This window comes from Aristolochia californica, unplaced genomic scaffold (genome assembly GCF_029961685.1).
Source record: "Aristolochia californica isolate CCGP_79_NKW_82.1479 unplaced genomic scaffold, dmAriCali1.0.hap1 SCAF_1, whole genome shotgun sequence".
Lineage (NCBI taxonomy): Eukaryota > Viridiplantae > Streptophyta > Magnoliopsida > Piperales > Aristolochiaceae > Aristolochia > Aristolochia californica.
In genome coordinates, this window is record NW_027181770.1 from 9,245,838 (window position 1) to 9,261,830 (window position 15,993).

A 15,993-nucleotide genomic window follows, 5' to 3' on the forward strand; every position below is an offset into this window, starting at 1 on the left:
TCTTATCTCGAATCTCAAGGTCAAATTCTTGCAATTGCAAGATCCATCTAATCAAGCGAGGTTTAGTGTCCTTGATAGATAATAAGTACTTCAAAGCAGAATGATCAGTGAACACTATAACCTTTGACCCTATTAGATATGATCTGAATTTGTTCAAGGCAAACACAACAGCTAACAACTCCTTCTCAGTGGTAGTGTAATTCAATTGAGCATCATGAAGAGTGTGGCTAGCATACTGAATGACACAGGGAATTTTATCCGTCTTTTGCCCCAAAACAGCCCCCAATGCATAATCAAAGGCATCACACATCAATTCAAAAGGCAAAGACCAAGGGGGTTGGACAATGGTCCAGTGGACAAACATTTCTTCAGTGTCTCAAAAGCATGAATACAGGCATCATCAAAGGCAAAAGCAACATCTTGAGCAAGCAAATTCGTCAAAGGACGAGAAATTTTGCTAAAGTCTTTAATGAAACGCTTATAGAACCCAGCATGGCCAAGGAAAGAACGCACCCCCTTCACAGAAGTAGGTGGTGGCAGATTGGCAATTAGGTCAACCTTGGCTTTGTCCACTTCTACACCCCGCTCAGACACTACATGTCCTAAAACAATTCCTTCTTTCACCATGAAGTTGCATTTCTCCCAATTCAAGACTAAATTGGACTTAATGCAATGGGACAATACAAGTGAAAGATTGTGCAGACATATATCAAAACTACAGCCAAACACAGAAAAGTCATCCATAAAGACCTCTAAAAAGTCACCAATCATGTCGAAAAAGATACTCATCATGCACCGTTGGAAAGTGGCGGGCGCATTGCATAAACCAAAAGGCATGCTTCTGTAAGCATAGGTGCCAAACGGACACGTGAATGTGGTCTTTTTCTGATTTTCTGGAGCAATGGGAATTTGATTGTAGCCGGAGTATCCATCTAAGAAACAATAAAAATTGTGGCCGGCCAATCGCTCTAGTACCTGATCAATGAAAGGTAGTGAGAAGTGATCCTTCCTAGTGGCGGAATTAAGTTTTTTATAGTCAATGCAGACACGCCACTTGGTGGTAGTTCTTGTGGGAATCAATTCACCACTCTCATTTTTCATTATCGTTATCCCCCCTTTCTTAGGGACAACTTGAATTGGACTTACCCAGGTGCTATCGGAAATAGGGTAAATGCTTCCTCTCACAAGCAACCTGATGACTTCTTCTCTCACAACCTCTAGCATATGGGGATTTAACCTACGTTGCATCTCACGTGAGGCTTTAGTCCCCTCCTCCAAATGAATACGATGCATGCATATGGAGGGGCTAATCCCTTTTAAGGCATCAAGAGTCCACCCCAATGCCTCTGTGTGTGCTTGTAAAACTTCAGTCAATTGTTCCTCCTGCTCAGTACTCAAATCAGAGGAAATAATGACTGGTAATGAGTTTATGGGCCCCAAGAACGCATACTTCAACGTGGGAGGAAGTGGCTTAAGATCTAGCTTGGAAGTTTCAAGAGGTTTGTCCAAGTCAAGAGGAAGTTCCTGTGGATGATCAGCTGTGATAACCTCATAAGCTTCCTCCAACAGAGGTACAAAATTGAGTAAAGAATCAACCTCTTGGAAATATGTTTCCTCATCAAAATAGTCCATGTCTAAAGATGTTATGCAAGACTCAAAAGATTCAAGAGTGGATTCGTCATCAAGCATAACAGTTTCTATCTTAAATGCAGGACTCAGATCATCAGACTCAAGTGGGTGGTGCCCGGCATTAAATACATTCAATGAGACCTTAAAATTTCCAAAAGAAAACTCCAAACTCACCACTTTTACAATGAATGATAACATTAGATGTGGCTAAGAAGGGACGTCCTAGGATGACAGGAATTTGGTTGGTCACATTGACTACTGGTTCTGTATCAAGAACAATGAAATCAACTGGGAACAGAAATTTGTCCACTTTTATCAAAACATCTTCAACTATTCCTCATGGTATCTTGACAGAACGGTCAGCTAGTTGAAGTGTGATGGGAGTAGGCTTCAATTCCCCCAAACCTAATTGTTGGTACACAAAGAAAGAAGCAAATTCACACTTGCCCCTAAGTCAAGAAGAGCTCTCTGGATGGTATGTTCACCAATGACACATGAAATTGTGGGACATCCAGGATCTTTAACTTTAGGAGGAGTGTTGTGTTTTAGAATTGAACTTACATTCTCAGTAAGAAAAACCTTTTTGTTAACATGTTGTTTTCTCTTCTGTGTACAAAGGTCTTTCAAAAATCGGGCATAGGTAGGGACTTGCCTAATAGCATCAAGAAGTGGAATGTTAATGTGAACCTTACTAAACAGTTCCAATGTTTCATGCATGCTATCTCTTTTCCTAGGTGGGCCCGATAACCTCTGCGGATAAGGAGCTAGTGGGACTTGGTTAGGGATCTGCTTGGCTGTTGGTGGAGAACTTGGAGGTTTTTCACTCAATGATGTGTCCCCATTGTCATCCTTTGACTCCTTAGACTTAGTGGTCCCTACCCCATTGTTCAACTCACGACCACTCCTAAGGGTGGTTATGACTTTGGCTTGCTCATGGTGGGGTTTAGAACTCAACCCACTCTCATATGTGCTTTTGGGGTTAGGAATGGTTTGACTCGGGAGTCTATTTTGTGCTTGTTCACTCATGTGGCTGGCCAACTGACTCACTTGCATTTCAAGTTTAGCAATGGAGGACTGTGTATTCTGCATGAATAATTGAAGTGTATCCTCAAGTGAAGGTTTTTGTGGAATCAATGGCTGCTGAGTGAAGTGTGGGCGCGGAACTTGAGGTTGAGTAAACCCTAGAGGACCCCCAACCTGTGGGCCCGTGGACCATGAGAAATTTGGGTGCCTAGCCCAACCCGGATTATATGTTTCTGAAAAAGGATCGTTCCGATTTGGTTTATGAAAATTCTGGACTGCATTCAAGTCCTCAATGAGCTCTGGGTAGGATGAACTAGATGGACACATTTGTGTGGGATGAGATGAACCAGAGCATATGGCACATACAGTAGATGGGTTAGGAGCAAGTGAACTCTTGGACACCATAAGGGCATCAATTTTTTTAGTCAACCCCTCAATTTTGGCCATGAGCATAGGTGTTTCATTAACCTCGTAGAGACCCCCTCTTTCTGCTCCGTGGGATCTCCTATCAACATTAAATGATGAACCCCATTGCTGAGATTGATCACTCAACGTTTCAAAGAAGTCCCACGCCTCACTAACACTCTTACCCATCAAACTCCCACCACTCGTTGCATCTACCATGGATCTAACCTGGGGTGTAAGACGTTGATAAAAGTATTGCACTAAATGCCATTTCTCAAACCCATGATGCGGACACCTACGGATCAAATCCTTCCATTTCTCCCAAGCCTCATAAAAGTGTTCACCCTCCTGCTGCATAAAGTTGGAGATTTCTCTCGGCTGTAGTTCTCTGAATGGGAAAGTACTTGGATAAAAATTTTGTGACTAATGTGTCCCATGAAGTAATGCTGCCCACCTCTAAGGAATTAAGCCAAGACTTGGCCTTATCCTTAAGTGAAAATGGAAAAAGTCTTAACCGGATAGAGTCATCTGAGAAATTCTGGAATTTGAAAGTTGCACCAATAACTAAGAATTCCTTAATGTGGTAATATGGGTCCTCCTTCTCCAACCCATAGAATGTAGGGAGGAGTTGGATCACACCCGGTTTCAACTCATAACTGGCGACAGTAGTGGGTGGCAATATAATGCAAGAAGGTGATGTGAAGTGGGATGAGATAGAATAATCCCTCAGGGCTCTACGATCACCTACAACAGGTAACTGTAATAGTTCACCTTGATTGGCCATGGTAGCTCCTACTTTGACTTCTGGTGTTTTCTTACAAATCTGTTCTACCTCTTCAACAAAGGGCGCTAATGGTCCACCTAGGGAGCGGCGCCCGTGCATAAAAACACAAAAAGAAACAAAACGAACTATCAAATTAAGCTAACAAACTCATTACTGAAAATACGAACTAACTAGAAGAAATAAAAATAATTCCACACAAAATCACCAAGCTAAAATTATGAAAGCAAAAAAAAAAAAAAATTAAAATTAAAATTAAAATAAAATAAAATAAAATAAAATAAAATAAAAATAAATCTAACCTAAGACCATGGAGAACAAAGAAATACACTTAATACGTGCTTCCCCGGCAACGAAGCCAAAAACTTGATGTAAAATTTAGTTACATCAGCTTTAATACCTCGCAAGCATACGAATCGTTCATGTAATTTAGCAGGAAGCGAGGGTCATATCCACAGGGAGGACAAAATTTTGTGTATTCTTCAGTCAACTAGCCTAACCAAATATGATGAATTAATATTAACTAAACACTAATTATATCCTAAATTATCAAGCAATCATCTGGTTAACTACTTGCACAACAGGAAACGTCAACTCTGGTTTTTACGGTGATTTGTGCCTCTCTCGAGCGCCACGTAACCACGGATCCGATTTCTCAATCCTTGCGTCTAGCCCCTCTCGGGCGCATAGAGTGAAAGACAGAAATCAGATTAAAATACCAAAATCCAACCTCAATTATAATCCTACCCTAATTAGCTAATTTAATCAAATATCCGGAAAACAAATATTCAATAAACATTAATTATCAAATCAGATTCAATAAACATTCAAAACCTAAGTTCAAATTATATAAAAAATTAAATTCAAAAATGACGAATTACTCCCCTTCTCCTTCCTCTCGCTCGGGCAGCAACTCGTTCTCACGGGTGCTGCAATTTCCTAAAATCGATGGCTTCGGGTAGCAAGAGTGAGTGGCCGGAGGTAGAGACGATGCCGGCGACGAAGAATAGAAGCCGACGGGCGGAGGTGACGTCCGGCGAAGAACAAAACAGAGCTGAAGTCCTCTAACCGGCTCTCTCGAGTCTCGGTCGGAGTCAAAATAGCTCCGGGAATGGTCGAAAATACGTAATCGACACCGGAGGATGGTCGGAAAGCGGAATTGGCATCGGAGAAGCCCTCTCGGATCACTTCTCGGCCTCGCGAGCAAAAACTGTCGAACTCACCTCGACGGAGACTCTCTCGAGCTCTCCTCGGGTTGGTTCTCAATTGCCGGACGACGGTAGAAAGTGGTGGCGCGGAGAACGACGGTGGGAAACTCCTCTCAGGTCTTCCCCTGTTTCCGGTCCAAGGTCCTCTGTTTTGGTCAATCTCCCCTCCGTTGACGCTCCCCTCTTTCCTTTAATACGATTTTTCTTATTTTAAAATGATTTGCCCTAAAAATTACCTCCATTTCACTAAGGGCATTTTGGTAAATATCTCCTTCTCCACCAAAATTCTCCTGAAATTCCATAATTGAATCCATAAAAAGCATTTCAGGACTAAATAAACCCTAAAAGCAATGAAATATAATTCAGGAGAGAAAAATATGCAATATAGACAGTGATTAATGCCAAATTCAATAAATGCACGTTTCATTTGAAAACTGATAAATAACCACATATAACACAATTATAAAGGTTATTCTATTATAATTAACCTAGTTCTTATGTTAGAATATGGCATCTATCAATGTCACTCTCACATCATGTTACTTGATTAACAGAACGTTAGCTTCTGTTTTAAGAGGAAAAATTCCTTCGCAAGTGCTCAAGCTAGAATGTTCATTGATTGATATCACACACAGGTGTTTGGTCCATTATGTTTGGTTCATTTTGTTGGTCCACAAAAAGATAAGTTGCCTCCTCATACTCAAAAAAGCTATAAATGTTATAATCCTAATGACAAAAAAAACTTATATTTCAGCAAGTGAGACGTTTTTTGAAACTACCCCATTTTTCCATGCCTCTTCTAAGTCTATGTCTCATCCTCCCTATACCTTGTCCAATTATGGATAGTCCAATGATACCTTCAACTTCTATTCCAAATAAAACTTTGCAAGTATATCAACGCAGAGAGATATATAAGCAACAATCCAGCAGTGACATACTACATCAAGCTCCACATATGGCCCCTTCTAACATGTTTGAACCATCTTCCTCCAAGCCTATAGATCCAATCTTTGATGATTTGGATCTTTCCATGGCCAGAAGGAAATAAACCCACTGTCCTATATCAAAGTATGACTCTATCGATAGTTTATCTTTATCAATTAAGTTTTGCCACGTCGATATCCAGTGTTTCTATCCCTACTAAAATGCAAGATGCCTTGTGTTCGCCTAAATGGAAGAAAATTACGGATGATGAGATAGACGCCTTAAAAACTCGACCAACATGGACCTTAGTTGAGCCTCCTACTGATGCCACCGTTATTCGTTGTTGTTGGGTGTATACCATCAAATATAATGTTGATGAGACAATTGAAAGATATAAGGAGCGATTGGTGGCCAAGGGTTACACTCAGACATATGAAATGGATGTATTTGATACCTTTCCTCTTATGGCTCGCATGAGTACAATTCACATTTTGATATTTTTTGTAGTAACTATAAGTTAGTCTTTAGTTCAGCTTGATATTAAAAATATGTTAATCTATGGTGACCTGTAGTAGGAGGTTTGAATGAAGCAACCTCCTGGATATATTGCTCAGGGGGAAAATAAGAAGGTTTGTAAATTACATAAATCCATTCATAGTTTGAAACAGAGTCTTAAGGACCTAGTAGGTGATACTTGGATGAGCAATAAGGTTGGATCTGATCTATTTGGAGTTGTATTCACCTTGAGAGGATCACTAGAGTCCGTAGAAAGAATCCAAGGAAGAAGAACAAGTTTCAACAGAGTCAAATCACTTGCAACTCAGCAAAAATCCTGATTCAAGCCTTCCTTCTTTGGCTCATCTAGCTCATCAATGTGAACAAGCTAGCCAAACGACAAATTTGGAATATGAATTTCAAACTGATTTTGCTGCAGATAAAGATTCTCAAGCTGTAAAAGCCTGTCGGGCTGTTAATTGCTCACATGATGTTGAGTGGGTAAAACACCCACATTGAGAAATGGGAAGAACAATTAATGGAGCAACAAACGTCCTAATTGGCTAGTCATTTTGGGATAGAATTGGGCTCAACCCAATAGTAGTATTAGAGTAGGATGTGTACATGAGTCGAAACCAAGTTTGTGCTCCCCAGGTTATCTACTTATTGGAAGATGGGCCCAAACCCACACGACCAAGGAAAACCCACATATCCAAGTGTGTTGGAAGATGAGCCCAAACCCATAAGACCAAGGAAGGCCCACACATCCAAGAGATGTGAAAGATGGGCTCAAGGCCCATAAACCAAGGAGAAGGCCCCAGGCCCATACAATGATAGCATGATGAGTCCTACACAATAAGAAGTCTTACAGAGCCAAAACTATTATGGAAGTAGGTCTCACAGAAGATTTTCAGTTTAAAGGTATTTTAGTTATGTTAGTCTTCTATTTATGTTGAGTTATTTAATTATGTTAGAACTTATCTTTAAGTGTTAGAGTTTGGGTGTAATTGGGACAAGGGTAGTTTAATTGTAATTAGACTTTGCTACTATCCCCTATTATAAATAGGGGTTCATGTACTCTGATTACAACAAGTCAATGAAGTTTTTTTTTTTCTATAAATTCAACATGGTATCAGAGCAGGTTATGTGAGTTGACTCGGTCAAACCACAAAGATAATGTGATCCATTTCTGATCTATTATCTCTAGTAGATTATGTTTATATTTATCTTTTTTCTATCTTTTTAGTCCCTATACCCGTTGTTTTCTTTGCGTTATCACCTCTATACTGAGTTTTTTGGCAATTGGAGTTATCTACAAAGAGAAATCGATATTTGAAGTAGCAAATGTCAAATTGCAAAAGAGGTTCCAGCAATAGCAGAAAACTTCAACTTCCTAGCTATTTTATGCTATCAAGAACGAGACTTTATATGGAGAATTATATATCGAAAGAAAGATCTGTAAGTCTATTTTCTTACATATTCAACCAATTCTCGATCTGATTTTTTTATATGGAGATATTGATATTGGAATAGTCAATGATTATGCTAGCAAAAGGAGAAAAAGTACTTAGTTCGGCTAGATTACAGAGACCAAAATCTAAAAAATTATTTATCTCGAAATAAGTATATTTTATGATGGGAAGTTATACTTGGATAAAAGGTATTTCAGTCTAGTTTTAAAACTAGAAAATTTCATGTCAATCTGATCTATATTTAAAGATATATTCGCATTGGATGAATCAAACATCATGCTAGTATCCGGTAGCATTGAAAAATCCGAATTTAAGCTGAATTTTTTGTGTCACTTTTTGAGTTACTATTATTGATCAACAATATAAGGAAAATATCCCACTTTTTCTCTGCCTCAGTTATACAAGTCCGGGTCACAAGGTTTATACCTATTTTCCTGCGACTCGGCTATATTGGTCCGATATCTTACTTGGTTCAACTCGATTCTATTTCTTCGTCAGGATTATTATTTTGAGGTGTTCGCAACATATTCTTTGGTCAACATATTATTTAGTACAGATACTTGCATCGGATTATTTCATGGGTCTTTTTACAAGGATTTTTATTTTTTCGTTCGTGTTATATGGGCCCAGACTCATTTTAGCTACAACTATTGTGTCTCTTTGGATGAGACATTATTATTGAAGGATTTCTCAGTTGCTGATTTTTATCAACATTGGCTATTCTGATTGATGACGAAAGCCAAGGTAGCCCCAGGATATTATCTTTTGGGTAATTACCCGTTACTTCCCTTAATTGGCATTTATTACTCCTACCACTTGAGAGTCGGTATCGCGGGTTGGGACACGGTGATGGAAGAGTTTTATTACATTTCTGAGCACTGCGTATAAACCCACTACCTACAGAAGATAGGAGTGTCCCCTACATCCAACATGAGTTATGACTGGAGTATGGAGTGATGTCATACGACTTGGAGTAATTTTACTTTCACTTATCTTATGCCAGCTAGGCCTCATGGAAGAGACCACCAACATGAGGGGGAGTGTTGGAAGACTGCCATTTTATATGAGAAAATTCTATACACCATTTGCAGCAAGTTGGGAGTTTATGATGTTCTCTCACCCCCAGTTTGAGGGGGAGTGTTGGAAGATGAGCCCAAACCCACACGACCAAGGAAGGCCCACATATCCAAGTGCGTTGGAAGATGGGCCCAAGCCCATAAGACCAAGGAAGGCCCACACACCCAAGAGATGTGAAAGATAGGCTCAAGGCCCATAGATCAAAGAGAAGGCTCCTGGCCCATACAATGATGGCATGATGAGTCCTACACAATAAGAAATCTTACAGAACCAAAATTATTATGGAAGCAGGTCTCGCAGAAGAGTTTCAGTTTAAAGGTGTTTTAGTTATGTTAGTTTTCTATTTATATTGAGTTATTTAATTATGCTAGGACTTATTTTTAAGTGTTAGAGTTTGGGTGTAATTAAGACAATGTAGTATAATTGTAATTGGACTCTACTGCTTTCCTCTATTATAAATAGAGGTTCATGTACTCTGATTACAACAAGTCAATGAAGTTTTTATTTTTTCCATAAATTCAACAATGAGGTAGGAATATGTTAAGGGCTATGTAAGGTAGGAGTATGTATGTTGTAGGCTCCATGAGGTAGGAGTCTATGTGTTGTTTGCTCCATTGGGATTTTATGCCCATGTATAGGTGTTATGTGTCTACCTGGATGTGAGGGGAAGTTAAATATTAGAAGCCCTTTTCTACCTTTGGTATGTGAATATCAGAAACATGGTTGAAGAAATTACAGATTCATAAAAGAATTAGTGACCAAAATAGATAAAATAAAATTTAACAAACTGAACCATCTTAATAAATGGACATATACTGAGAGAGAGAGAGAGAGAGAGAGAGAGAGAGAGAGAGAGAGTTAGAAATACCAATATCTTCAAAACATAGAAAGATTCACATCATAAAAAAAAAAAACAATGCATACCTCAAAGTAAGACCCAAATGGAAAATCATGTGCCTGTTGCACTGTTTCAAATACCTGAAAAGAAACATGAATTTAAGTTTTGTTTCACATCAGCAGGTGAAGATAACTAATGCAAATTAACAAGTACATTGTTGTATAGGCCCACACCTGAGTAGATTTATTGGCTGCTAGTACAACATGTTGCCACTCAGTCATGGCAGAGTCTGGAGGACACATGGGACTATTACATAGAGTTCTAAAGGTAATTTCTCTAACATGACCCTCGTACTCATCTGCAACATGCCACTGACCAGCCTAAAAGACAACACAGAAACAAAAGTCAGTCTTATATTGTCATATTTGAAAGAATCCTAAGCTTTTTTTACAACTTACACTAAGGTTTGTGTCTTTTCTTGCTGAGAGATATTCATGTAAAAATTTTGAGTCGTCACTCAATAGAACATCAAGGAAATGTTCAGCTGTGCAGGGAAACACATCCTACGGATAAAAATCAATAGGTCTCCTTTTATAATTCAAGAAAAATTTCAGAGGTAATTATAGAACCGTAGAGGAAAGGCTGATGATGCTTAAGTACATTTACAATTGGAACTAGAACTTCTTCTTTAATGAAGGCCAGGAACTTTTCGGTCTTGAGAATATTACTGTCCTCAGGAACTTTAGCCTGCTTTTTACTACCTCTAATAGAGCTACTATGAGCACGCAATGCAGATTGCTCTTTTTCCTACATTTCAAAAGACAAAAACAGATTAGATTATGTTGATTTCAACTGGTAAAAACAATTGATCAAATTTGCCTTATGGAAGTCGAACACCAGTTTAAAACAATTTCCTTTCTTATGTTTGGTAGCAAGAGAAGTAGATAAAGCAATGACGAGTCCTGAATGAAATAAACCTTTTTCTCTGCCTCCTCCATTGTGTGAAAGTTCTTAGCTGCACGTTGTAAATTTCTTAATGCATGATTTCTATTCCAAAAAGATGCAAATTTATATCTCACTCTACCTGAAAAGAATGAAAAGAGCAGCTAGAATTAAGTATATTTTGATAACGTCATTTATTAGTAATTTTAAAACACAATCTTTTGGATACATAAATGAAAAGACCTTTAAAGATCACTACTGTTTCTATGATCTGAATACATCTTTTGAAAAATTCAATAGAAGTACATAACATATTAGGTTATCATAAGATGATCTCTAACACAACACGGCTAATTCCATTTGGGAATTGTTACTAGTCATTACTCAGAGAAATGATGAGAACAAACATAGAAAGGGAGATGAGAAAGAGAGGAATGAGAAAACAGAAATATTAGAATCCAGTAAAGGTGCTCCCACATCAAACAAGTAACTGTAAAAGCTAATGTTTCTTTCAAGAGGAGCATGTAATTTCTTGTCCCTTAACACAAACCAGATTAATACTACATTATGCCAAGGTTATACAGCTAAATCAAACAAATACAAATACTTTTAGGCAGTTATACAAATGTATATGATGACACAGAACATATAAATAGTTCTTTCCACAAACATTATATAAACTACGACGTTGACGAAAACAATTAGTGAATACCATGTTGGTTACTGAAACAAGAATCAAGCCAAAGAGAAACTATGCATGTCTGAATGGAGAAGGTTGAAGCATGGTTTAGGTTCCGCTGCTCCCTCCATGCCATTATGACTTGAACCAACACTCTCACAGTAGAACCTTCCAACTGCCCACTGCCACCCACCCCCACCCTTCTCCCATTACAATTCATGAGCAATGACTTCAAATACTACCAACTTCTTATACTTTTCCATGTTTTCTTATTTTCATTATTTTTTACCTCTTTTTTTCCTTTGGAGAAATGACCTTATCTTCTTATTCTTTGATCTACAAAATTTATTGTGGTTGACATAACATAATGAAAATACCTTTTTCATACTTTTCATATAAAAGAACAAAATTATTTGAATCTATTTGTATACAATTAATATAGTATTGATTGTACCTGTTGAGCAACATTAAGTGCTCCAATGAGCTCCAATGACTAATTCTTCAGAAATTCCAATGAGTACATCAGCAGTGAAATTTTATTGCCTGAAAATATGAACATGCAGAGATCACAATAACAATAGAACTGTATTCGGGAAACAAAATTATAGTAATATAATTCCATTAGATAATCCCAAAAAAATAGTGCAAGAAAACAGAAATGTGAGGACTTTCTCACCAAAGCAAAAGATAAAAAATCATTTTTCGCTCAGAGAAGAAAAAACGAAAACTACCATGGTAACATTGACTAACCATCTGGACTTCCCAAAGGGGGTACTCCATGTCCACCACAACCCATGCGAAGGATTATAATAATAGCAGGGTTAATGAATGCGTGTTGACTCCTTTTTATCTGCATTATGAATAACGATTATATTCTTCATTTAACCCACTCAAAAAAGTTAGATGAGGCAAATTCCAAATACGTACCTCATGAATATCTTCAAATGGAATTACCACCTATCAAATAAAATAAAAACCAATAACTTTACATTACTCAAGAAGAAACAAATAAAAAAGAACTGCTCAACATATTTGGTTACTCACTAATGTTCATGTAACTTAAGCAAAGAAAGATGAGAGAACCAAATTAGTAGCTCTTCTCATAAATGAAACCGAAATAAAATAAAAACCAATAAATTTACATTACTAAAGAGGAAACAAATAAAAAAGAACTGCTCAACATATTTCGTTACTCATTAATGTTCATGTAACTTCAGCGAAGAAAGATGAGAGAACCAAATTAGTAGCTTTTCTCATAAATGAAACCGAAACATCAAAACCAGTGTGAACATGACACTGTAACATCCATACACTATGTAACTTATTCATGAACTTTATAGTCGTATATTTCAGTGAGAGTACTGTCATGTTCAGAATGGTTATGTCTATGGTCCAGGTTTTGTGTTGTTTAGAGGCGTGGTTAGGAAGTAACAAGGAATCATATGTAAGAGGAGTAAATATGTAATTATCTCTCAAACTCCCTTAAGTTAATAAGAAGGAAGAGGGGTCGATTACAGACTGTAACGAAAGCTATCCTCCATGCTCTCTTTCAGCAACTCTCTTCTCCTTTTTCTTCTTCCTCCCTTCTCTCATTCTTCTATTTCTCATTACTGCTCATCATCATTAGTAGAAAGAATTTATAATCACATGATTAGCAAAGGTCAGTTCCAAGAATTCAGAAACTGTCAGGGAATGATAAGTATCCAGAAAAGCAAATGAAAAACAAACTAGTTAACTGTGGTGCCTAATGAAGTGCAGACCATCAGTTTCAAGCAACAAAGTAAACAAATTAAAACTCAGAATGTCTCATAAGGAGATAACAGACAAGACCACTTGAAACCTTCAGTTAAATAATGACATGGTATCACACTTTCAAAAGCAATCCAAATCACAAACACCACATCGAACCAAACAAACGAAACACAGCTAATGCCATTTAAACAATGAAAAACAAAAAGTACCTTCATTTGTTTTGAAAAAACATTGGAATGGAAGCAAATATGTCATGCAGAGACATACATGCGCCCATGATATAAGAATGACCTCTCTAATGCACATGAATAACTATGGTCAACCACCTGAAATAATTAGCCGTTAAATCAGCAATTACATATTACAAGCACGCTTTCAAGCTGTAACTTGAAAAACAAATTTTACATAAAAGTAACCATTTAACAGTATTGACCTCATCAGGGTGAAGACTGAAAATTGTTCCACAAAAATGACAGAGAGATGACAACGAAGACGGCGACATTAACGTGTAGGAGCTGAAAATGCACTATATACGGAAAGTTTGATTCCATTATTGCCACCATCAAGGATCAAAAAATATCAGAGAGGATGGAGAAACAGCAAGCCAATTAGGAGCAGAAAACAAGGTAAAAAACGACTAACAGGCGTCGCTCTTCGCAATTTTCCGCGTGAATCCGACAAGCAGAGCCGATCCGGAACGGAAATCTCTCGGAAAGGATCATTTCAGTTTAGGAGAGTTGCTATTGCGAGCCATGAAGGGTATATTAGGTACTTCCGCTTTCAAAGGAAGTACAACGGTAGCTACTTACGGACGGGTCCCACCCACACACGGCCACATCGTAGATAGTTACATAATAAAATGAAGATTTTCCAAGGCCATAATTACACATTTTTGAAGCATGGAATAACGTTATAACATCTTAATTTAGATTATTTTTTACGAAAATTATGAAGAGATATAAAGCCTGTGTTCTTGATGATTTCTAACCAATATTTATATAATATTTTAGAAAGTCATAACAAATTATTCTATAGATATCATACAATTTATGACAAAAATAATTATACATAATAAATTTAATGAGTTCTGTTTATTGTTTTAATGAGAATTTTTTACTATATGTTACTATTAATTTCATTTGTTAGAGAAAGACACTTACATATATTAATCACCTTTTCCTTGGTTATAGAAACGACTGAGAGCACATATAACACCGATAACCATAATCTCTTTCAATTAGTTTTTTTAATTTTTTACAAGATAAATAAAATCATATGTCTATATTAATCACTTTGGAAATAAACTAGAGCTAAATTCCTCTATATAAAGCCTTTTTTTTTCTTTTTTTTAGCTCATATATTAGAGCATCCTTGTCATATGGAACAATTTGAATCAACATAAATGGACTTACAAGAAGTGTGTGTTAAAGGCCCTAACTGTAATTTTCTTCTCTCTCTTCTTTCCTTCGACTCCCTTCTCTTCTTCACCCATGTTCACCTTCTGATGATGCTATCAAGTGTTGCTGAAATTACTATCAAATTGGTTACTTTTTTGTTTACTATATAAGCACAAATAAGTTTTTCACTTGTTACATTCTTCTTCTAAACTGAAGTCTATTTTTTTAATCTTATTATCTCGAAGACTTATTTCCTAGCTCATGTTCTATCTCTAGGTTGGAAAGTTTAAAATTTTATCGGTATGCTGGGATCTCATGCTAACTAATATTCCACCTTTTTATTGTTGTTTGTTTATGCAAAAACCAATTTTCTATCCCTTTGATGAGTTTCGAAACCCCCTCTACTCTATCTTTTATCATCATTACTTCTAGAGTTTAAATATTAAAATTTTCTTTTTTACCACAATAATATGTGTTCAATCAATTGTTCTCTCACTGATCATATGATTTACAATCTCTTTATTGTGTTTTGTATGATCGATCATCCTTATAAGAACTAATCAATGTTACATTTTAAAATCCTTCAACTAAACATTGATTGATCATTCATTTTAGGACTTCTCTACTATTCTTTGTTTGATAGATCATACATTGTTTACCTTGATCAATCATCCTTGTTAATTGGAGTGTATTTTTTCCAACAACAAACCTTGATTATTCACTATTATTCCTTGAGTCATGGCTGAACAAAATTCCAGTTAACATGTTTGGAAAAAATGGTCTTTTAAAAGTTAATTTTCCCACTCAAAGGTTTGTCAAATTACTTAACTTGGTCTCAATCTATTATGAAGTTCCCGATCACTAAAGATCTTATTGAGCACGTAACCAAACTAATACCTCACGTGTGAACATTGAATATGTTGCTTACAAAAAGTGACTCAAAAGAAGATACTTTAGTTATCACTTGGTTGATTAATAGTATGGAGGAACATATTGCTTGTTGAAGAAGTCGTCATATTAAGGAGCCTAAGACAAGTTTCATACAGAACATATCTCACAAGTTTCATGGAGTCTAAGTTGAATCTTATGCAAGACAAGTATAGTAAGAGAAGTAAACTCAAAAGAAAAAACTAGGATTTAAAAGGATATTTCCTAGTTATGTTTTGTCTTTTTATGTTGGTTTAGCAAGTTAGTTTTTTGGGTGTAATAAGATACTTTTGGAAAAAAATATTTTAGTAGGATTCAAGTTGTATTCCATTATTAAAGGACATGAATTTAAGAGAGAATAACACATATCTCTCTCATATTTCTCCTCACATATCAATCTACACGTGTTCTAATGGTTCTCTCTTTTCTTACCTCTCCTTTGCA

General features: G+C 36.8%; 1 non-coding gene and 1 pseudogene across 1 annotated transcript; one reads left to right on the forward strand and one right to left on the reverse strand.

Moving 5' to 3' along the window:
- Positions 1–3,334: 3,334 nt before the first annotated feature.
- On the forward strand, positions 3,335–3,443 carry LOC137965304 (small nucleolar RNA R71). The gene has a single exon (XR_011116051.1). It is a non-coding gene; the product is annotated as a small nucleolar RNA R71 (small nucleolar RNA).
- Positions 3,444–9,890: 6,447 nt separating this feature from the next.
- On the reverse strand, positions 9,891–13,920 carry LOC137962088 (BAG-associated GRAM protein 1-like; annotated as a pseudogene).
- Between the last annotated feature and the right edge of the window lie 2,073 nt (positions 13,921–15,993).